This window comes from Bos taurus, chromosome 24 (genome assembly GCF_002263795.3).
Source record: "Bos taurus isolate L1 Dominette 01449 registration number 42190680 breed Hereford chromosome 24, ARS-UCD2.0, whole genome shotgun sequence".
NCBI lineage: Eukaryota > Metazoa > Chordata > Mammalia > Artiodactyla > Bovidae > Bos > Bos taurus.
In genome coordinates this window covers 19,280,763-19,304,907 of record NC_037351.1, presented here as the reverse complement: position 1 = coordinate 19,304,907, position 24,145 = coordinate 19,280,763, and the positions used below count along the sequence as shown (strand labels likewise).

At 40.8% G+C, this 24,145-nt stretch overlaps 1 long non-coding RNA gene across 1 annotated transcript in view; it reads left to right on the top strand.

Annotated features, from left to right (window-relative positions):
- The first annotated feature begins 5,517 nt into the window (after positions 1-5,517).
- LOC132343810 (uncharacterized) overlaps positions 5,518-24,145 on the top strand; it is a 111,603-nt gene continuing 92,975 nt past the window's right edge. The window contains exon 1 of the long non-coding RNA XR_009492783.1: positions 5,518-6,104. This is a non-coding gene — a long non-coding RNA (uncharacterized lncRNA). The remainder of the gene's footprint in view (positions 6,105-24,145) is intronic.

Here is a 24,145-nt window from a genome sequence, read left to right as displayed (position 1 = left end):
TAGCTGTGGTGTCAGAAGGGGTTCTAGCATCTGTAATGCTGTTTCTTCCCCAGCCCCCACCCCAGAACCACCAGGAGGGAAGGAACTTTCTCTTTGTCAGAAGCACAGAAACAGATGGTCTACACACTGCCCTTCCCTGATGATGAACTTTTTTTTTGCCACTGAAAGTGAGTCTTTGTGCCTGTATTGTGATTTATTCTCCTAAGGCACACTAATATTATTTCTAGTCCAGAGAATGAAAAATGAATAGGATAAATACAAGACAGGTTCAATGGGGCATCAAGTTCCACATGCAAGGCCAAACTGGACTTCAAATCCTCAAAGTTGGTGAATTTATTATATAATCTGGGTCTCTAATACATGAGGCTTCCCCAGTGACTCAGCGTTAAAGAATCTACCTGCAAAGAAGGAGATGAAGGAGACAGGGTTTGATCCCTGGGTCAGAAAGATCCCCTGAAGGAGGAAATGGCAACCCATTCCCATATTCTTGCTGAGAAAATCCCATGGACAGAGAAGCCTGGCAGGCTACAGTTCATGCGGTCTCAAAGAGTTGAACACAGCTGAGCAACTGAGAGTGCTCCAGTACCTACTAGCTTCTCTGAATTAAAGAAGGGCTTAACAAAGGTGTTTTTGAGCATGAAGATGGTGATGCTTATTTGTGGGCACAACATTTAAAGCATAAACAGAGTTCAAGGAGATTTGACATAGTCCAACTACTTCCACCTGGTGGCTCAGAGGTTAAAGCGTCTGCCTGGAATACAGGAGACATGGGTTCGATCCCTGGGTTGGGAAGATCCCCTGGAGAAGGAAATAGCAACCCACTCCAGTACTCTTGCTTGGAGAATCCTATGGAGGGAGGAGCCTGGTGGGCTACAGTCCATGGGATCGCAAAGAGTCAGACACGACTGAGCGACTTTACTCACTCAAATACTTCCACCTAAATAAGGGCTCTGATACAAACAATGACTATTTTTAAAACAACCTCCTTTTTATGAAATTCAAAGCAATGCTTATTCATTAAATTAAAAAAAAAGCAAATGGGAAGATGTTAGAAGAAAACATCATGTAAGAAGAACACAGCTATATTCCTACCTCTTTGTTAAGTTTAGTCTCTCTCTCTCTCTCTGCCTCTCTCTGTCTCTCTCATCTACCCTTGTTTTGTTTTACAAATTTAAGTTCATGTTTATTCAATACCTGATAAAGTTACTTAGACTGTTTTTACTCAATCTATTACATAAGTACAATTGTCAGTTGTGGAATGTAAACATATTTTAACAAAGCCCTATTTTGAAGGCATGAAGGTTGTTCTTTGTTAATTTACTAAGTTAAAAATAAAGCATTTGTAGGCACATTTAGACACATATTATGGAGTAAGTCTCAACTTAATTTCCTTAGGAAATATCGTTAAAAGTAAATTAAAAAAATTTAAATCAATTATTGATACTTACTAGTATATTATCTTCCAGAAAGTCTGAACTAATTTAGACCCCCATTAATAATATTTGGAGGGATATGTTTTCTAGTGTAAGCTTGTCAGAATTGAAGAATGGATTTTTAAAAAACAAAAAGTATTTTAGTCTACATAAACTAATGAATATTTTTTCTTGTTGCTTATTTTTTGTTTCCCATTTGAAATTACCTGCTCATATTCTTTGCTCATTTTCTATTGATCTTATTTCTTTAAAGAACTCTGATACATAATACAAATACCTTCCACAAATATATGCTTTTGCTTAAAAATTAGTGATTCCTTCTTTCTCTCAAAAAAAAAGAGGTTTCTGATTCTTATATATTAAAATTTTTTCGTATTTCTTTTAACACTGTTTTTCTTTGTTTTTAGGTTTAGATCATATTTTAAAATGACATGCATTTTCCATGTGGTAGTGTATATGCTCCCATGCTACTGTCTCCATTCATCTCACCCTCTCCTTCTCATCCCCGCCCTTGTCCAAAAGTCTGTTCTCCATGTCTGTGTCTCCATCGCTGCCCTGCAAATAGGTTTATCAGTACCATCTTTCTGGATTTCAAATATATGTATTAATATATGATATTTGTTTTTCTCCTTCTGACTTAACTTTGCTCTGAATAATATGCTCTGGGTTGATCCATCTCATTAGAACTGACGCAAATGCATTCCTTTTTATGGCTGTGTAGTATTCCATTGTATATATGTACCACAGCTTCTTTATCCATTCATCTGTTGATGGACATCTAGGTCATCTCCATGTCCTAGCTATTGTAAATCATGGAGAAGGAAATGGCAACCCACTCCATTGTTCTTGCCTGGAGAATCCCAGGGACGGGGGAGCCTGGTGGGTTTCCGTCTATGGGGTTGCACAGAGTTGGACACGACTGAAGTGACGCAGAAGCAGCAGCAGCAGCAGCTTTGTAAATAGTGTTGCAATGAACATGTGTCTTTTTCAGTTTTAGTTTCCTCAGAGTATATGCCCAGAAGTGGGATTGCTGGCTCATATGGTGGTTTTATTCCTAGTTTTTTAAGGAATCTCCATACTGTTTTCCATAGTGACTGTATCAATTTACATTCCCACCAGCAGTGGAAGAGGGGGTCCCTCTTCTCCAGAACTTCTTGTTTGTGGAGGTTTTGATGATGGCCATTCTGACTGGTGTGAGGTGATATTTCGTTGTAGTTTTGATTTTCATTTCTCTAATAATGAGCAATGTTGAGCATCTTTTCATGTGTTTATTAGCCATGTGTATGTCTTCTTTGGACAAGTGTCTGTTTAGGTTTTTTTGCCCACTTTTTGGTTGGGTTTGTTTTTCTGGCATTGAGTTCTATGAGCTACTTGTACATTTTAGAAATTAATCCTTTGTCAGTTGTTTCATTTGCTGTTATTTTCTTCCATTCTGAGGGTTGTCTTTTCACCTTGTTTATAGTTTCCTTTGCTGTACAAAAACTTTTAAGTTTACTTAAGTCTCATTTATTTTTGTTTTTATTTCCATTATTTGAGGAGATGGGTCATAGAGGATATTGCTATGATTCATGTCATACAGTGTTCTGCCTATATTTTCTTCTGAGAGTTTTATAGTTTGTTGTATGACGCAAGGAACTCAAACTGGGGCTCTGTAACAACCTAGAGGGGTGGGAAAAGGTGGGAGGTGGGAGTATGTATATGTATACCTATGGCTAATTCATGTGATGTATGGCAGAAACCAAACCAATATTGTAAAGCAATTATCCTTCAATTAAAAATGAGTAAATTTAAAAAATATACATTTTCTTCTGTTTTATCCCCCTTCCTCCTTACTTCCTTCTCTTCATTTTATAATTAAAGGGTCAGTGCCTCTGGGGTATGGTATAGGACAGAAATCTAACATTTTCTTTTCATATATGTAATCAGTTGCTTCAGAGCTATTTATTGAAAATTCTATTCTTTCTCCCTGATACTGAGTGTGATCTTGGTTGAATACTGAACTTTAATTTGTATTAGAGTCTATTTCTGAGCTTCCTAGGTGGCTCAGTGGTAAAGAATCTGCCTGCCAATGCAGAAGCCACAGGAGATGTGGGTTCTATCCTTCAGTAGTGAAGATCCCCTGGAGGAGGAAATGGCAACCCATGCCAGTATTCTTGCTGGGATAATCCCATGGACAGAGGAGTCTTGTGGGCTACAGGAATCCATGGGGTCACAAAGAGTCGGACACAACTGAGTGACTAAACATGTGTGCACGCTATTTCTGGAATTTCTTCTCTGTGCCTTTGATTCATTTGGCAATGAATTCAGCACCACATTGCTTTAATTACTGAGTTTTATCATGTAAAGTGTTAATATATAAATGTTAGTATCTGGTGGTGTTAGTTTCCACTCATTAGTTTCTTTTCATGGGTTTTTTTGTTCATTCTTTGAGATGGATTTTTATACTACCTTTTCAAGGAATTTTGGCATTTGGTTAAAAAGAACTGAAACCAATGGGTTATTTTTGGAGGAAATAATATGCTGAAAATACTATTTCAAAGAAAATATTTCTTTGTTTTCAGAAATACTATTTGTTCTTATTTATTCAAGACTCTTGTATGGCCCTCAGTAAAGTATAATAGTTTTCTTCATTAAATGCTACTTCCTGCATTTATTGCTAGATATTATATATTTGTTTTTTTTTTTTTTTTTTTGGTGAAAGCCACTGTGGGGTGTATGCATGCATGTGAGTGTGTGTGTTTTGTATCTGTTCATAAATATTTTGGTTGCTTCTCTTAAGCTTTCCTTTTGCCCTCTTTATTTAAATATAAGAATTCATCAGATTTTCTTGTTTTGTTGCATTGGCTACATCTTCCAAAGTATTATGCAAAAACAGTCATATCAGGTATCCTTTGTAAAATTGCTGCTTACTCTAATGTGGACTCCCCCTGTGTTTCATCATTTAACTGAATGTCCACTATTATTTTATGACAGAATTCATTTTTAAAGGAAAAAAGCTTTATTCTTAGTACCCTTATATATATAAGGAGTATTATTTTTTTCTTTAAAAATTGAAATATCAGCAGATTTAAAAAAACTCATAGCAATTCTTAAATTTCAGAAGTCACATTTACCTGACCATGTGTATTTTCAGTATACTTACATTTTTGATTTGTGTTGATATTCTATTTGGTATTTTTGGATTAGTATTGTCAGTAAGTAGCATTTGTAGGTGTGTATATGGCGAATATGTGGGTATATAAGTGTGTTTTCTCTATCAAGTTTAGGCATCAAGGTTATGGAGAATAAACTAGAAATATTCCATTAAAAATAAACTCGAATAGTTTATATAGCATGGAAATTGTCTGTTCCTTGAGGACTATAAAGAACTCACATATTTTCCTGTGCCATTTGAGATATAATAAATATTACATTTTGAGATTGTTTTCTTATCATTTTTCATCAGTTCAGGTCTTCTTTCTCTTTGATTCACTTATATTTTCCTGGAAAATTGTCCCCATTTCATCATTGCTGTTTATATTTTTTTAAAAACTTCTGGGTGTATTTACTTTCTCATTTCTAATTTTGTGTGTGTGTGTGTGTGTGTCTTCTTTATTATTTACTTGAATGTACTTCCAAAATATTAGCTATCTGGGTTTTTTCTTTCAAAGCCTTATTTCTAGAATTCATCAGTTTTCTCATTTCTAATTCATCCTTTTTCATTAATTTTTAAATTTCTGCTTCCTCTGGGTTTATTTTTCACCTGATAACTAAATTGGATGTTTTGTTCATTTTCATATTTCATTTTAAATTTTACTTAATAAAATTAATTTTATAGTCCTCATAATTATCACTAAAATTTGTTGGTTGTGACACAAATGATTTTATTTATAATTTTCCGTTTGTTATGATCTTCTAAATAGTCATTTAAACATTTTAGATCTAGTGTAATTTAGGAATGGTTTCTCATTTTCCAAATAGTTGTATTTGTATGTTTCTGCTCTTTGTAATTCAATTACAAAATGTCACCTCTTAGCATCTGATTCAGATTTTATCATGGTTAATATAGCATGCATTTTCATAGTGCTTCATGAATATTTGAAAAGATACAGCATTCTCTGTTGACAGTGTATAGAGTTAGCTACGTGTCTGTATAGGACTGGAGAAGGCAATGGCACCCCACTCCAGTACTCTTGCCTGGAAAATCCCATGGACGGAGGAGCCTGGTAGGCTGCAGTCCATGGGGTTACTAAGAGTCGGACACGGCTGAACGACTTCACTTTCACTTTTCACTTCCATGCATTGGAGAAGGAAATGGCAACCCACTCCAGTGTTCTTGTCTGGAGAATCCCAGGGATGGGGGAGCTTGGTGGACTGCCGTCTATGGGGTCGCACAGAGTCAGACGGATACTTAGCAGCATCAGCAGCATAACTGAATCACTTTGCTGTCCACCTGAAACCAAGACATTATAAATCAACCATATTCACAATACATTTTTTTTTTTTTTTTTTAAAGAAGGGTCTCCTATAGTCTTCTGTAGAGAAGGAAAGGGAAATGAGGCCTCTGCAAGGGGGATGGGCAGCGGAACTGACGCAGGTGCAACAAAGATGGCGGCCGGACAGCTGGAAGAGGCAGCCTGAGCAGACGGGCGTGAGGACTTGGTCTTCTATACTGATGCGACAGCCCTGGGGGTAAGGAGCCCTGAGGGACTGTGAGGAACAGCAGAGAGGCACGTCAAGGTGTTACTGGCTGTCTGGGCAGATGGGTGCCTACAATGATCCTAACTGGCGCCATCAATTGAATTTTCTTTTAAGCCCAGACTAGAGCAGTTCGGAGACATTTAAATTAGAAATGTATTAAATAAACGTTATTAATTATATTATTTGGAACCTTCCACTCTTTGCTGGCAACATGATCAGCCAAAACCTGGTAGAAATGCGTCCAACTTTTCTGTGATTACTGCGTGGCTCTCAAAGTTCTCATTTTCAGAGATTCTGCTTTACATTTTTAAAAATCTTAATATTTTGGTTCATTTTTGGCTAAGTCGGGTCTTGGTTGCATGCAGCATGTGGGATCTTTTCATGTGGCACACGTACTTCTCTCTAGTTGTGGGTACAAGGGCTCTTCGGTAGCTGCAACGTGCGGGCTCTGTACCTGGGGGCTCTCTGGTGGAGGCAGCTGGGATCGGTAGTTGCAGCCTGTGGGCTTAGTTGCCCTGAGGCATGTGAGATCTTAGTTCCCGGCCAGGGATGGAATCTGCATCCCCTGCATTGGAAAGCAGATTGTTAATCACTGGACCACCGGGGAGGCCCTTGCTTTATGTTTTATGATATGCAATGAAGATACACATTTGTTGTATCCTAATCGTAAACACCTACAATCAATTTAAAATGCCCCTCTTGGCCTATTTAATGCTTTGTTTGCAATTTCTATCCCTGTTCCCTTTTTGTGTACATATATCTTGGCTAAGCATTTAACCTTTATTTCTGACCTTGTTTGAGTTGTATCTTGTGTACTGTGAGCAAACATAAAAAGCTTTTGTCTATTAATGAGGGAGTTAATTAGATTGATAGCTTTTTTCCAAACTGATACATGTAGTGGACATTGCTGTCCTCTGCTCGGTATCTCTTCTCTCTTGCTTTGTCCTAAAGGACACCAGATCTTTCCAGGAAATCACCCGCGGTTTGGGGAGAACCTGACTCCACCCTCAACGAGATGGGCTTGACTGGTGTAAATGTAACCCCATCCCGTGCCAGTGATTGACTCAGGAATCGGTGGGTAACTCAATTCTGGCCAAGACTCGGAAAAGGAAATGAGATTGAGGGTTTTTCTGGAGAAAATGTCTTTGTCTCTAAGGGAGCCACAGCAAAGGGCAATCTCTTGTCTTCTGTGAGTCTTCATCACGTCTGGACGCTGCACGTGGAGCTGCCATAGGGCATGGGCTGTCGTCTTGCTGTCTGCTTGACAACGGAGCCCTCACAGGAATTGCAGAATAAAGAGATGAGAAGAACCTGGGTTCTTAAAGACAATCCCAAACTTCTGACTCAATGGCCCCGTGGCTGTCTTATGTCTTGCATTCCTGTCACATAAAATTAGGCAGATCTTTTTTGTTTTTGTGCTTCAAGCCAGTTTACATCAGAGTTTCAATATGTGTAGCTGAGAGCACTTTACTGACACATGTGTTCATTTTTCATCTTTTTACCTTTTATGTTTCTATTTCTTTCTTTCTTTCTTTTTTTTTTTTTGGTTTTCTGTCATTGATCTTTATGTTGTATTTTCTTTGGTTTTGTTTTCTCTTGAGAATTGGTAAGTATGCATCTGGTTTTTAATTTTTCTGAAAATTGAGTAGCTGGACATATTCCTGTATTTTTACAAGTATCAAAGTCAACATAATAATGATCATTATGGTATTATGATTATAGCTAATGTCTGTTGATCTCTTAATAGATGCCATCCATTTTGCTAAACAATGTATGCGTATTTAGTCATTTAGTTTTCACCGTAAGAAGCACAGACACAGAAAGTTGAAGTAGCTTGCCCAAATGAAGCATAAACGGTAGATTGCCTACTCTGCAGATGAGGAAATTAGTGCCATTTACTGCATGCCATGCTTTTAGCTTTCTATTCACTTCCTGTTTTTTTGTGGTTACTGGGGAATTTCAGAACCAGAATATTAATAATTAATTCTTTTTATATTATATATTCTTTCAATTAAAAATGTTTTCATTTTGCTTGGCATCCACATTTCCTACAACCATTTAGACCTGATTCTACATGCAAATGATTCTGATACTCACTTCCATCCCTTTCAACTCCAATTTTTTTTATTCTGAATTATTTAACATGGTTTATTACTGGATTAACTGACATGCTTTTGAACCATTTCATTCAGAAGATATGTCATTTTCATATAGTTTGTACAGAGTGATTGCAGAATTTCCCCAGAAATTTTATGTATTTCTTTGATGTGTTCTCATACTTAGTGCTGAGTGGAAATTTGAACCTGTTTTTTTTCCTCCTTATAGTCTATCTGGTTCACTTCTTACCAGATGATAGAAGTGTGTGTATGTATAGTGCTGTGTGTGTGTTCTTTTTTATGCAGTTAATTTTCATTGCACAAGTAATTCTTGAAAACATTCTCCTTAGAAATATAAAGATCTTACATTTAGAAAGATCCTATTTGACCAACATTTCCTGAAGACCTTTCTGTTGAGGGAACATCTCTGTGTTGTTTGAATCCTTCCAGAAAGTTTTCTATGAATTTGCAGACATAGATCCATAATTACAGCCAACACATGGCTTTACTTCAGGGAAATGCTACTCTGAGAATATATGTTGAAGGCATCAGTGAGGGGTTTGTGGTGGGATGAAGTGGGGTGCAGAGCACCCTCATTACCTAAGAAAGAAGACCCCTCTTTGCAACAGTGAGTGTGTGGTCCACTGTCTGGTGAAACTGAGCCTGGATTTCTGATTTAAGATTTATTCCACAAAAGCAAGACCGTCGCCTAAAGCCTGTGGCTTTGTTTTCCTTGTCAAACTCATCTGCCAATTAACCTGCACCTTAGCTCCAGACCTATGTAACCAGTGGAGATTCCCCCCAGATTCTGACCAAGGTGTATTTATTAGTTAGCACTGTTAAGTTTCTCATTTTCTCATATGATTTCAATAGAGTTTGACAAGAGCAAAGTCCCTGACTTGTCTAGCAAGAGGCCACCTTGGGAAGAGAGCAGGCCAAGTGGCTATAAATGGGCAGGTTGTCTGGAACTCTGGAGAAAATAATGTAGATATCAAGTCCTTTACCAACACCTGTAATCCTTTGCTTAGAAAGAGCTAGGTCTCTTTCTATGAGAACTTTGTCCAGTGAGGGTGGTGCTCTGGACCCTGAACCAGGGGAGATCTGGGGAGTGAGTGGGGACCCTCCTTGATCTGAGCTCTAGAAAAACAAGTTCCAGATTCTGCCCACCAACTAAACCTACTGTACCCAGTTCCTTATGGATTGCATTAGATTTGTTTCTCAAGTGAATCAATTTAGTAAAAATTTCCTATTTTAATTACTCTCATAACTTCCAAAGAGAAAGTGATGCTCCAGATTACCACCCCAGTGTAAAGGAGACGATGAGCCCACCACCTATGTGGCGGGTAGATAATCTGTTCAGGCTTTCAGAATTCTTGAAGATGGAGCAATTGAGTACCTTTATATGACATATAATTTGGTGTCTTTCATGTCTATAAAAAAGGAACAACCAAAGAGACTGAAAAGGAAGTGCTGACTCGTGCATCTGTTGGGTTGGCAGCTCTCAGCCTCACTTTAGTTAGTGAGTGCCTCCTGGAAACACTCAAACTAGTGGTCCTCTCCCCACCCACATCTCACTTCATCTTGCCATCTGCTTTATTTCCTTGTAACATTTCTGGTCTGAACTTATCTGGGGCATGTACTTCTTGCTTGTTTATTTTCCCCTCTGGAATGTATCCTTGATGGGAGTAGGAGCTGGAGTCTTGCCTGTCTCATCCACCACATAGCCCCAAGTTTTGGAGAAGTGTTTGCTGTAGAGAAGGCATTCAACAAGCTTGCATTTAACTTATTGAACAAACCCATACATTAAATTCCTAATGGTGGAAATTTAGATGCTGGAGTCCCAAGTGGGGAAAGAAAACATGAGGGAGGAAGAGCTCAACTATATGGGATCCTGCTTATCTTAGAAAAGCTCCTAGATTTGCTGTATGGTTGAGTCTTGAAGCTCATGGCCAAGGAAGGGTATTTTCTTTTACCACCATAAAACATGATGCTTATAGGTTGGACTAATGAGCCAGAAGATAAACACAAATACAGACAAATTCTGAATTTGGATTCAAATTATAAGTTGTACAAATAGAAGACAGGGGAGATGTTTGCTAGTTGACAACTGAAACAAAAATTTGCAATTTGGCTGACATCTTTTGTGAATCAACAGAATGATTAGCTGTTAAAAATTTTACAGTTAATGGGATATCATGTCTAATAATAATGCAAAAATACCAACATTCATTTCAGTTCAGTCACTCATTTGTGTCCAACTCTTTGCAACCCCATGGACTGCAGCAGGCCAGGCTTCCCTATCTGTCACCAACTCGTGGAGCTTACTTAAACTCATGTCCATTGAGTTGGTGATGCCATCCAACCATCCCATCCTCTGTGGTCACCTTCTCCTCCTGCCTTCAATCTTTCCCAGCATCAAGGTCTTTTCCAATGAGTCAGTTCTTCATATCAGGTGGCCAAAGTTTTGGAGTACATTCATTTAAGCCACTGTTTATTTTCTACCAACCATGTGTGCCAGGCATTGTGCTTCAAGCTTTTTATACATGACTGCACCTTCTGATAACATTATTATTATGCCCATTTTATGGATGAGCATAATCATAATTTAGGTTCTGAAAGTTTAACTTGTGCCAGGACACAGAGTTAGGACATAGTGGAACCAAGGGTATCTCATTGAAAAAGCCTCCTGTTCTTAACCACTGGTTACCTTGCTGTTCTACATTGTCTGAACATATCTGGGGCATTGGATTCAGCTCCAGGAGATGCATTTTAAGATACACAATAACCAAAGTGGCTTCACAGGGAGGTCACTGGCTTGGTAAAGGGTACAGAAACTATAGCATGTGGGAGAATGTTCAAAGGAAAGGAGGGTTTTCAGTGCAGAGGAGGGGCGATGGGAAGTGGGGGTCAGAAATGAAAGGGTATCTAATGGAAGTGAACACATCCGCTCTGCCCAGCTCTAAATGGCAGAACTGGAACAGCAGATGGAAGTTACAGTGAAGCAGATTTCAGCTCGACACGAGAACTAACTTTCTAAAGATTAAAGATGTGGGCTGCAGCTCTTGAACCCACCCTCCTCCGCCCTCCAAGCCTATATAGCCATCTGTCCATGGTTCTGAATTTCAGGAAGGCTTCCCTTCCACCTCTGAGAGTCTGGGATTTTCTAGATAGGTTTAAATTTTATTTAAAAGAGAAGTAAAGACCATCTGAGCTGATTTGAGGTGAATTTTGTCTAGGGGCAGGGGATTATATGACTCTCTGAGTTCCTTTCAGCCTATCGAGCATGTAACTCTTCCACTGAGTGGTGACTGGGCACAGCTGAAGTCAGAAAAGGAGACTTGTATTTGTTTTGAATCACAATCCACTTTTAAAATAATAATTCTTTTATTGCATACTTGTATTCAATTCATTTCAAAGGGTCTTCCTTATGTATCTGTATTCAGTCCTGGGTAGGTGCTAATTTTTAAACCACACCCCCTCCCTACCTCACTCCTTCCTAATCCCATCCAAGGTCAAGACTATGCCCCTTCCTGCCTCCTGTAGCCCTTTCAACTCTTCTCATCCCTAGATATGCACAGAAACTGCAGATAAAAAGTACCTGTGTTTATAATTCATGAAATCCAAAAAGCAGTGTGAAAAAAGGGAATGAATTCTACATGATTACAAGGCAGGAGAGGGACAAAGCCAGCTCCAGGTGCATTTCTACAAGTCACTGTGGGTTGAATTTCCTCCCAAGAAGGTATGCTTATTTGTGGTTCCCCACCAGCCCTTTGGTGCAGACAGCATCTACAAAGTACTAGATGAAACGGGATTGTGTGCAATCTCACAAGATGTTCAAAGGGGAGATAGAGTCTTGGGGTAAGATTGGAAAAGTCCCAGTCCCTGAAATTGTCCTTTTATGGGCCTGAACTCTTACAGTCTGAGTTTTGGTTTTCAGAGTTAGTATTTCCTGTGGCATGCTTCACCTGGAGATGAAAAGTCTTGGCTCTTGGTGTCATCACCAGGAAGGGGTTCCCAGAGGTAGCAGTAGTTTATTGATTATTTGTTGAATACCAGGCACTGTCCTAAGCCCTTGGCATATTTATCTAATCTAGCCTTCATAGCAGCACTGTGATTATATAAAATGCACTATTACCATCTGCACTTTACATATGAAGAAACTGAGCCTTAGAAAGGTTAATATTTTGACAAACTCATACAATTAGTAAATGGTGGCTATAAATTGAATGTTGATGTCCTCTCAAAATTCACATGTTGAAACCAATGTGACAATATTTGGAAGTGGGGCCTTTGGAAGGTGATTAAGTCATGAGTCCTCATCTATCCACGGAGTCCTCATGAATGGGATTTCCCCTTATTTTTTCCACCATGTGGGGACACTGAGAAGACCGTCATCTATGAACCAGGAAGCAGCCCTCACCAGATGCTAAATTTGTCCAGTGCACTTGGACTTCTCAGCCTTCAGAACTGTAAGAAATCAATACCCATTGTTTATAAGCCACTTGTATATGACTACCGTGCATGTTTAGTTGCTCAGCCATGTCTGACTCTTTGCAATCCCATGCACTGTAGTCCACTAGGCTCCTCTGTCCAGGGGATTTTGCAGAAAAGAATACTGCAGTGGGTTGCCATTTCCTTTTCTAGGGGATCTTCCCGACTCAGGGACCAAACCTGTGTCTCCTGTGTCTCTTGCATTGCAGGCAGATTCTTTACCTGCTGAACCATCAGGGAAGCCCTTTTAAGCCACTTGCATGTGTGCTGAATTGCTTCAGTTGTGTCCGACTCTTTGTGGTCCCATGGACTGTAGCCCACCAGGCTCCTCCGTCCATGGGATTCTCCAGGCAAGAATACTGGAGTGGGTCGCCATGCCCTTCTCCATGGTTTAAGCCACTTAGTCTATCGTATTTTTGTTAGAGAAGGCTAGATTCAGACAATGGTGGAGGTTGGATTTGACTTCAAAGCCTATACTCTTAACCAGCATATGATACTGTTGCTAACACTGTAAATATAGTAATTATCAGACTCTAAGAAATAGGAGACAGCCCATCATAAGGACATTATGCCTGCATGCATGTGTGTGGGAGGGTGGCAGGAGGTGTCTAGTGTGAATGAACTCTAATCCTAACCAAGTTAAATTACTAATCTGAAATTTATCTGAGATGGTTAATGTAATTTTGACTTCTGATTTGGTAAGGTCATTATTAGCATTTTATTATTTGCCTCAAAGTCAATTGAAGGTACATAGCAGGAAGTGATTACTTAGTAACCAGCTACATTCTCCCTCTCTTCTCTCTCCCTTTATCCCTCCATCTCCTCCTCCCTTCCTCTTATCCTCTTCTTTTCTTCCTTCTCAATTACTCAATTATTTCTGAGTGTTTTCTGTGTGCCTGGCACTGTGCTATACACTGGGGTTACAAAGATGAGTAAATCTCAGTCTATATCCTTTGGGACTTCACAGCCTGGAAAGAGAATTAAAAAAAATAATTACTATTCAACATGGCAATGTTTATAAAGGAGTAGATTTTCTAAACTAGTGTTTTAAAGAACACTTTTTTGCAGAATGTTAAGTAAGGGTATCGCAGAAAGGAAGTATCTTGAGTTATAATAAGTTTAGGAAATGCTGGGTTAAAGAAAATCAAACAAGTTTTTTTCTTACTGGGGAATTTTCAGTAACTTTGATTTGCTAATGTGTGCTGTGAATCTCCAAGAAGGAAAGAGAACTTATTTTCCAAACCCTCTGACCTCAGATAACTTTTTTCATTGTATACTTAATGAGTCCAATTGTTCTTAACCTCCCTCTCATCTCTCCCTCTCTCAGTTATCCATTTACCACCCATCCATCCATCATCTACCCATCTATTCATCTACCCATCCTTCCCTCCTTCCACTCATCATTAATCCACACCTCCAACACCCATCCCTCCATTAGATATCCATCCATCCATCCATCCTTCCTTTCATCCATCACCCATCCATCCATCCATACATCCATTCATGTATCCTTCCTTCCATCCATCTTGAGTGCCCACTATGTGCCAGACACTGTGCTACATCCTGGGAATCCATCAGTAAACATATCTGTGGAGTTAGTATTTTAGTTGGAGAGATAAATATAAAACAAACAAACAAATTATAAGATTACAAGTGTGTGGTAAGATTTGTGCAAGAAATAACCAGGATTCTAAGGTGAAAAAAAAAAACCCAGTAATCTACTTACGTAGGCAGTAAAGAAAGCCCTCTGTGAGCAAGAGCCATTTAAAGCAAGTACCTGGAGAAAGAGAATGAGCCAGCTCTGCAAAGAGTGAGAGGAAGAGCCATCCAGGAAGAGGAAACAGCAAGTGCCAAGATCCTGGAATGCAGAAAGGCTTGGCAAGCTTCAAGAATTGAGCTTCCTCCAGGATTGTAGGTCTGCTTAAAGCAGAAGCTGAACCTGACACATTTTTAAGATTTAGAATCTCATCATCGTGATATCACAGAGTTGGAGGAGACCCTGACACCATCTCTTCCAAGTTTCTATTCCATCTTTTAAGATACAGGGCTGCCTTCTCTGCTTGGCTGTCTTTATAGGGTTTTCTCCTTAGAAGGGGGATTAACTTCAGCCCTAGAATGTAGCTGGGAACAGTGTTGCTCGTGATATTTCTCTTTCATATGAAATGAGGACCAGTGAAGATTCAACAAATTTCTGTGTTTTTAAGGAGAAAACCTCTCAGAGGTAAAAATCCTGACCAGTTCAGTTCAGTTCAGTCACTCAGTCATGTCTGACTCTTTGCAACCTCATGGACTGCAGCATGCCAGGCTTCCCTATCCATCATCAACTCCCAGAGCTTGCTCAAACTCATGTTCATTGAGTCAGTGATGCCATCCAACTATCTCATCCTTTGTCGTCTCCTTCTCCTCCTGACCTCAATCTTTCCCAGCATTAGGGTCTTTTCCAATGAATCAGTTCTTCATATCAGGTGGCCAAAGTATTGGAGCTTCAGCTTCAGCATCAGTCCTTCCAATGAATATCCAGGACTGATCTCCTTTAGGATGGACTGGTTTGATCTCTTTGCAGTCCAAGAGACTCTCAAGAGTCTTTTCTTCCAACACCACAGTTCAAAAGCATCGATTCTTTGGTGCTCAGCTTTCTTTATGGTCCAACTATCCCATCCATACATGACCACTGGAAAAACCACAGCTTTGACTAGATGGACCTTTGTTGGCAAAGTAATGTCTGCTTTTTAATATGCTGTCTAGGTTGGTCATAGATTTTCTTCCAAGGAGCAAGTGTCTTTTAATTTTATGACTACAGTCAACATCTGTAGTGATTTTGGAGCCTCCCAAAATCCTGATACAAGTAATTATAGTCAGTAACCTTCATTCCATTCCAGAAATAATACAGCAAGACTGAAGGGGGAATATGACAAACTAGCTGTTTATTCTTGACTCAGTGGCAGAGTGTGGAACCAGGATAACTTTGATTCTTGAAGACGAGTGCTCTTCTCCCAAAGCTTTCATCATTCAATTCTCTCTTCAAGATTAAGCATTCCCAAACAGTGCTTTTATGGTCTCTGCCCTGGTTCAAGGAGTTACAATGGATCTTCTTTACTGTCAAATGAACTGAACACCTCTCTGCTAGACATTCAGGACTATCTATTATTAGCATAATTTTCTTCGGAGCTTCTTCTTGTTCCCTTACCTCCACTTTCTAATAACACACACACACACACACACACACACACATGCATAGGCATAGCATGCAACTAGGGACTCAAAGGAATAAAGAAGATAATTCAGGCTTGTTTCAGCATCATAGCCTTAGTTTGACCTTCTGCCATGTGCTGGCTGCCTGACTACGTTTCATCTTCCTCATCTGCATTAACAAATAGCAATGATATTAATAATAATGATATTTTCTAGGTAATAATAGTACTTGTCCTATTAGGTTGTTATTATCTGAACTCAACTGTCACCATATCTTCCCTACTATAGGCTAGAATGGAGAAGGCAATGGCACCCCACTCCAGTACTCTTGCCTGGAAAATCCCATGGACGGAGGAGCCTGGTAGGTTGCAATCCATGGGGTCGCTAGGAGTCGGACATGACTGAGCGACTTCACTTTCACTTTTCACTTTCATGCATTGGAGAAGGAAATGGCAACCCACTCCAGTGTTCTTGCCTGGAGAATCCCAGGGACAGGGAAGCCTGGTGGGCTGCTGTCTATGGGGTCGCACAGAGTCGGACATGACTGAAGTGACTTAGCATAGAATAGCATAGGCTAGAAAGTGATCCCTCCTCTGCAAATAAATTCTTCCATCTTGCTTGCTCTCTGCCAGGGTTCCTGTCCTTTGATTCTTCCAACCTCATCTAGACTGTATGGCCTTTCCTTAACTACTCACAGTTGACCTTTAAAACACAGATTTTTGGTTCCCATTTGCTGTACCTCTCACAACCAGCTTTTTTCCATTCACAGTTCTTGTTTGCAAGTAACCAAGCATGGTCACAAGCCTTGTTTGTTTGGGAGGGAAAGTTGGAAGGTCATTCTTTGAGGTTCAACCTCGGAAAGCTGTGACAATTAAGGTCAGTTTCCATCCTCTTGGCTGGCTTTTGCTCAGCCAAAAACTCCCCTGGTTGGCTGCAGAAGGTACTCCCAGGGTTTCTAATCTCTTTCATGGTTTTGTGACTCTTATCAGTCACTGATGCATGCTCTGTGGCTTGAGATGCCTTCTAGTTCCCTGACTAATTGTGGCCTAAACAAATTCAAAGTGAAGATCGAAGAGTTTCTTCCAAACCTAGAACCCAGCATATCTTACTTTTCACCATAGCATTCATCATAGCTATTGCTATGCCTACAGAGACTCTTGAAGATCATCTGTGTGCCCTCCCTCCTCTCTACTGTAGATGTCACAAGTCCATAGGTGAGTGAAGATGGGGTGTGGCCACCTCAGATCCCTTTCCTGGTGTTGCTAGTGGTTGGGGAAGCAGTGGAGTAAGAGTTGCTTCTTCTCCTGTTGCCCAGGCTTCCTGGATGCCCTGGCCAAATAGGTGGCAGTAAGCAATGAACTGGTCTAGCAAGGGATGGTCATAGCACCATCTCAGGCTCCAGCAGAGACATAGATCAGTGGCTCCAGCATTGAATAGGTCTCTTTTCTTGTCAGTAGCTGGAGAAGAATCACCAGGAAGAACTCATTCTATATTAAGACATGTTTGAGGACGGTTCTTTTCCATGAAATGGTGATTTCAGGCCTTTTGCCTTTACTGCAAAAAAAAAAAAAAAAATTGTTTGGAACTTGGAAGTAATGAATAATGCAAGAAGATGTGCTTTATGTGTATCTCCAGAAGAATTTTACTAATATCACATTGTTTATAACTGTATCACATAGTCATTAATAGCAAGAGAGACCAGGGAATGATCTTTGAAACTGAGCACATCATGTCCACAAATTACATTCTGATTCTGTTTGTAGAAAGGAAAAGTGGTAACATTTGAGAGGCAACTACAGTGTCCATCACTCAACATCCCTGGTCAACCTATCCTACCTGTCATTTCTCTGGGCTCATCCTTCTGCAGCCTTTTATCCCATAACTGCCTCTTCTCTGTGCTCATTCATACCACTGGTGCCCAGATCAGGACAATGGATGGCAGGCCACTCCTAAGGAACTGTGGAACACTGTCTCCTCTCATGGTTACCGGTCTCATGTAAGAAGCATTCTGACCAGTTCTGGATACCAGAGACTATCAGATAGGGAAACAATGACTAGCTTTTCTTCGGGACAGATGACCATTTGGAGTCCTTTAAACTGATAGGAGACAACCCAGTGGTGACCTGCATCTTCTTGCTTGCTCACCAAGACATCTCCAGTGTCTTCTTGGTTCAATTGATCCTAACCCCCAGATCCTAGGTCATAAGCTGCTTCTGAACAGAGCCATGACTTAGACACCCTCATAGGTACAAAGAATATGTGTGCATTAACCATTCTGTGGATCAACTGATTGGAATCCAGGGGCTTTCCAGGTGGCCCAGTGGTAAAGAATCCGAGTGCCAAGGTGGAGACTTGGGGATTCAATCCCTGGGCCAGGAAGATCCCCTAGAGAAGGAAATGGCAACCCACTCCAATATTTTTGCCTGGGAAATCACATGGATGGAGGAGCCTGTAGGGCTACAGTCCTGGGGGTTGCAAAGAGTTGGACATGACTTTGTGACTAACAACAATAACAACAGAGTAGAGTAGAATTTTACCTCTTTATGGAAGCATTTACTGGTTAAGAAAAGCTAGGAGATGCATCCTCCTTCTCTGCCTTCTTCCACACTCACCTTTCTCTCCACTCAACCCCATTGCCATTATTCCTTTTACTATAGCACTCTGGGTAAGATTCTGCTAGGTGGGTTAGTTAAGTGGACTGGCACATGGATCAACTGAGGCCAACATCAGGGGCTCAATTTTCTAATGGATCATTTTCTATAAAGTTTTTTTTTAAATAATCTTAAATCATTTTAATAAGCCTATTGAATTTGTTACAATATTGCTTCTTTGTTTTATGTTTTGACCATGTGGGATATAATGGATCATTTTTTAAAAACTGAAGTGTAATATAGAGGATGAGATGGTTGGATGGCATCACTAACTCAATGGGCACAAGTTTGAGCAAACTCAGGAAGACAGTGAAGGACAGTGAAACCAGGTGTGCTGCAGTTCATGGGGTCGCAAAGAGTTGGACACGACTGAGCAACTGAACAACAATAACAGTTGACTTACAGTGTGGTGTTAGTTTTTACTCGTGGGGTGTGTCCCTCAGTACAACCACTGACTGCCCAGTAAAGCTTCTGCCCTCCAATGAGTGAAAAACGTGTCACTCTCTTGTCAAATGATGGACGTGTCTTGCCTGTGTTATGGTCAATCTATCTACTTACTGTTGTTTTCTGACTCAGGGTCATGGCAATGAAAGATGCAATGAAACAAACCGTGTCTACATATTAAAAACCTAAAGTTACACGCATAGAATAATCCAGCGCTGTCCTACTCGCTGTTTGTCTGGTTCTGACAATATGATTCACACAAGACAGGATTCACAATCCAGAGAGGTGACCACTAAGAGGGACTGTGAAGGGGGCCAGGGTCATCACTAGGAGAAGTTTTGAGAGGGAAAGGGGTTGGAAGTGAGGAATCATGGAGAAGCATCCAGACACTAACTCACTCTGGAAGAGAAGGGCTCTAATGTCACCCTTGCCAGGCTTTGGTGGTGAGGACTTGACTGTTTTTCAGAGCAGTGAGTTGTCCTCTGAGTTTTTGAAGAACTTGGTATGATCAGTGTTGAGCATAGCAGAAACAGCATCTTCTGCAGCTCTGTACTGCCTTCAGAGGAATGGTGTTCCAGCTTCTTGGCTGGTATTCAAGTCTCTGCCCATCATTTCCCAGCATATTTCCACAGCCACAGCTTCCTCTTTTCTCCTACTGGAATCTTCTCCAGTCAGACTGAGCTTGCTGCCTCCCAAACAGGCCACGTGCTTCCTCCTTCCTCGCATCTGTGTGTTGTTCCCACTCTTGGAATGCGCTTCCTTCAGCCTCCTTGAGCACACGTGGTCCCAAATTCAGGATGACACCTCTCAGGCCTAAAAGCAATGGTTAGGAAGCAGCAGAAGATGGAGTCAGCTTGAATATAAAGTAAAAGAAATACTAATTCGAATGACCCAGAGCTTGGTACCAAAAGGTTCCTGGATGCCTGAAGAACCAGTAGAAGAGCATGAGCCATGAGAGATGTCACTCCAACCTGGTACTCACACTAAGGCTCAACTCATCCAAAAGGAAAGCGTGATGAAAACATGTTCAGCAAAATTATACATGCTCATTTCTTAACATAGTTCTCAGATTTAATCGTAGGGAACGTTTGTTTTGGTTTGAATTTCTCTCATTTTTAGATACCATTTTCTCTCGCAAACTAGGTCATTTGAATTATCTGCTGATAGTTCAAATCTGTAGATAATTTGCTTTTACTCACATTCCTAAGAACTAATTACCTGTACATATAAAATGATGAAATCTCATTATATTTTCTTTTAAAACTCTGACATGCATTTAATTACATTAGTCAATTATTACTGTACATGCTGAGGATTTGCTATTGACCAGCTCGTGCTGGAATATTTACTGCACAGATGTGTTACTTTAATTAAACAAATGTGATTACACACATATCAATTTTTATTTGGTTTCAAAGCCCAGAATCTAAAAGTGATGCAGTTGGCAGAGCTGTAAGGTATGGTGCTGGTTCCCAAGAACGCGGCGAGAGGCTCTTTACTGAGGGAACACCAAGTGCCTGCAACTCTACATGGGAAACTCCAGCCACAAGTGGGTTTTTGTCAGTGTGTAAGTGCCACTGAGTGAACCCAATAAGGGAACAACAAACTAGCTCTGGATCTTCCTAGAACATCTTCAGCTTTGTTCCCTTATATCTAGAGCAGTGAGGGACTGTGCCTGGAGAACCACAGGAAAATGAATCTAAAGGTCAATCTACCTGGGAACGGGCATGGTTTGGGATTGGTGTTTTGTTAATAGGTGAGTTGGTATTTGTTTATAAAATCAGAGGAGACATGGAACAAACATTTGAACATTGTACCTGGTCTCTTGGGGTTCTTCCTGTCATAAACTACAGTATATCCCCCAACCATGTGGCTAGCATCAAGAAGGATGGCCATCTTCTAAGGCTTAATCCCAACCACACAGTTCTGAGTAACAACAGGAAGACTTAGAGAACCAGAATGTGCTTTATGAACTGGAGTGACGTAAAATTCTCTATCCCTCCTGGTACAGTGACTGCACATATCAGGTACTTAATTGTAAGTAGCCTTGGAAGCTGTTAGTCAATTCAGCAATCAACAACCAGCAAGCACTGTATGAACTGGTTGCTGGTAGACACACACAGAAGGGAGGGGCTCTGTCCACAGCAGTGCAGATTGCTTGTTTTCCTTCATCTCACACTGCGTTTTATTTTAACTGAAGCCTAGCTAATTTCCACTGTTGTGTTAGTTTCAGGTATACAGCAAAGTGATTCAGTTACATACACACACACACATTCTTTTTCAGATCCTTTTCCAGTATAGGTTTTTATTATTATACGATACTGAATACAGTTCCTAGTGCTATACAGTAGGTCCTTCTGCTGACCTATTTTATATGTAGTAGTGTGTATCTCCTAACCCCAAACTCCTCATTTATCTCTCCATCTCTCGCCCTCTGGTAACTATAGGTTTGTTTTCTACGTCTGTGAAGCTGTTTCTATTTTGGAAATAAATTCATTTGCATATTTTTTTAGATTCTACATGTAAGTGATATCATATGGTATTTATCTTTCTCTGTCTGACTTACTTCACTTAATATGATAATCTCTGGGCCCATCCGTGTTGCAGCAAATGGTATTATTTCATTCTTTTTTACAGCTGAGAAGGCAATGGCACTCCACTCCAGTATTCTTGCCTGGAAAATCCCATGGATGGAGGAGCCTGGTAGGCTGCAGTCCATGGGGTCGAGAAGAGTCAGACATGACTGAGCGACTTCGCTTTCACTTTCATGCATTGGAAAAGGAAATGGCAACCCATTCCAGTGTTCTTGCCTGGAGAATCCTAGGGATGGGGGAGCGACGACTGAAGCGACTTAGCAGCAGCAGCAGCAGCATTCCATTATACACACACACACACACACACACACACACATTTCCCACATCTTCTTTATCTATTCATCTGTTAATGGACACTTAATTTGCTTCCACTTATTGGCTATTGTAAATAGTGCTGCTGTGAATGTGGGAGTACATGTATCTTTTCAAATTAGAATTTTTGTTTTTTTCTGTATATACGCTTAGGAGTGGGACTGTTGGATCATATGGTAACTCTATCTTAAGTTTTTTAAGGAACCTCTGTGTTGTGTTGTTTTGCAGGGATGTCTCTGTCTGGGCCTCCTAGATATGGCCCCTGAAGAACCAATCCAATTAGTCAGGTCAAGCCAGAAGTTCCATCCAGGTGTTTTGGATGCGGACGGCATATCCGAGGATGAGGTTGGGGAACAGATGAAATTGGGATATGCTTGGGTTCCCCAACCTTCCTGAGCATGCAGAATGCACTGACATGCCACTGAGTGTGCCATCAACTCTAGGTGCACAGAGTTTTGCTAAAGGAGAAGCAGCAAGTTGTTGCAAAAAATAGAGGGCCCAGGCTTCAGGGTGAGACAGAGCTGGGCACCCACATGAGACAGACCACTCGACTGTGTGGCTTTAACCCCTTGTGATGGTTTCCTCATCTGACATCCTATAGTGCTGTTAGATGGATCAGAAACCATGTGTAATGGCCAAGACTTAGGATGTTCCCAGGAAATTGTTGGAAATTTGGGGAGTGAAAGAAGCAGTCTGGACCAGCTGGGAGAAGATGGTTGTTGGAAAAACTTGTTTTTGGTCATTTTGCTTGTGTTGGTCTTCCTTTTAGCAGGTTGCATCCTATCAGTGGTTCTCTCCCACCTCAAGAACAAAACCCACGATGCAAGCATTTGCAGAGTTTTAAGAGTATGACAGTTCTCTGGTCCAGTTCCCTGGAAGGGAACACATAAGCTCTTTCAGCTGTTAAGTGGCAGAGTTAGGAAACAAATGCAGATCAACTTAAAGATACATGCTCCTCGTGTTACATTTCTTCATGGGGTGAATGTTATACACCATCCATAGAAACATGCATCTACGAAGAGGGACTGGGGAGGACAACGATGAATCCAAACTAACAGAAGCATTTCAGGCACTTCTGTCTCACCCAGTGCGACGCTGTTGGGGTACACCCATCTTCCTGCTGGGTCTCAGATTATCTCTACAGGAGGCCACCGTTTTTTCCCTAGACTTTTTTGGACTAGACTTTCCGACCCGTCACGTGGCTTGGAATGTTAATCCTCTCACCCAGTTGGGGTGAGCTGAGGGTTATGCAGACTTCTCCAGGTTCCAAGCCCCTCTCCTTCACCTGGGGTTCCAGTTGACCCTTGAAGAACACAGACTGGAACTGTGCAGGTCCACTTATATATAATTTTTTTAAAGTGATGAACATGACAGTACTGCAGGATTCCCAGTTGGTTGAAGCTTCTGAAGTGAAACTGTATTCGGAGGGCTGACTGTAAATTATATGTAGGTTTTTAGTTTGCAGAAGGTCAGTGCCTTTGACCACTGGGTTGTTCAAAGATCAGTTATATTATCATTTTCCATGTGTGCCATGGAATAAGGAAGTTTGGGAAATACTGGCCTAACTAGAATGCTTGGTCAGAAGACAGCTTGGTCTTGGCTTTGTCTCTGAATAGCTAAATAGCCTAGCACAGCAAATTACTTGAGCCTCAGTTTCCTCCTCAGCAAAATGGACACAATTTTATCTTGCAGTTTCGCTAGGGTTAGGATTCAGTGGGACTGTCTAATAGAGTCTCTGAAATATCATAAATGGTCAATAACAGTGAGTTGAATGTGCCACTTTTTTTTTTTTCCAATTTATAATCTAGCTCGCTGAAGTAACTTCTGACTTTCCACTACTCACAGCTTGGTAGTCAGAATCAGGAGATAACTTAGCTGTTGGAGCTTGGAGTTTTGGCCGTGAGCCACCCCTGCCTCATTCCTTCGGCTAGCCAAGGTTCTGGTCTGACATGGTCACCTTACAGCAGAGGCTGGGAGGAGCCCCTGCTGGCTTCATCTTCCGAAGGAACCCAGGGTAGACCCAGCCCTGCACCCCCAACCCATCCAGCTCCCTGGCTGCTGATCTCATCCTTTTGCCAGGGAGAATTACACTTAAAACCAGATTTGTAGGAAGCAACGTGCATGCACACACAGCCGAAGCCTGGAATTGCTTACCCCCAAACAAGTTCCCTCCTCCTTCTGCTCCAGTTCTTCCTCTTATCAGCAGCTCCTCGGGTGGGGGCGGGAGAAGAAACGGAGTTTGCACCGCCTGT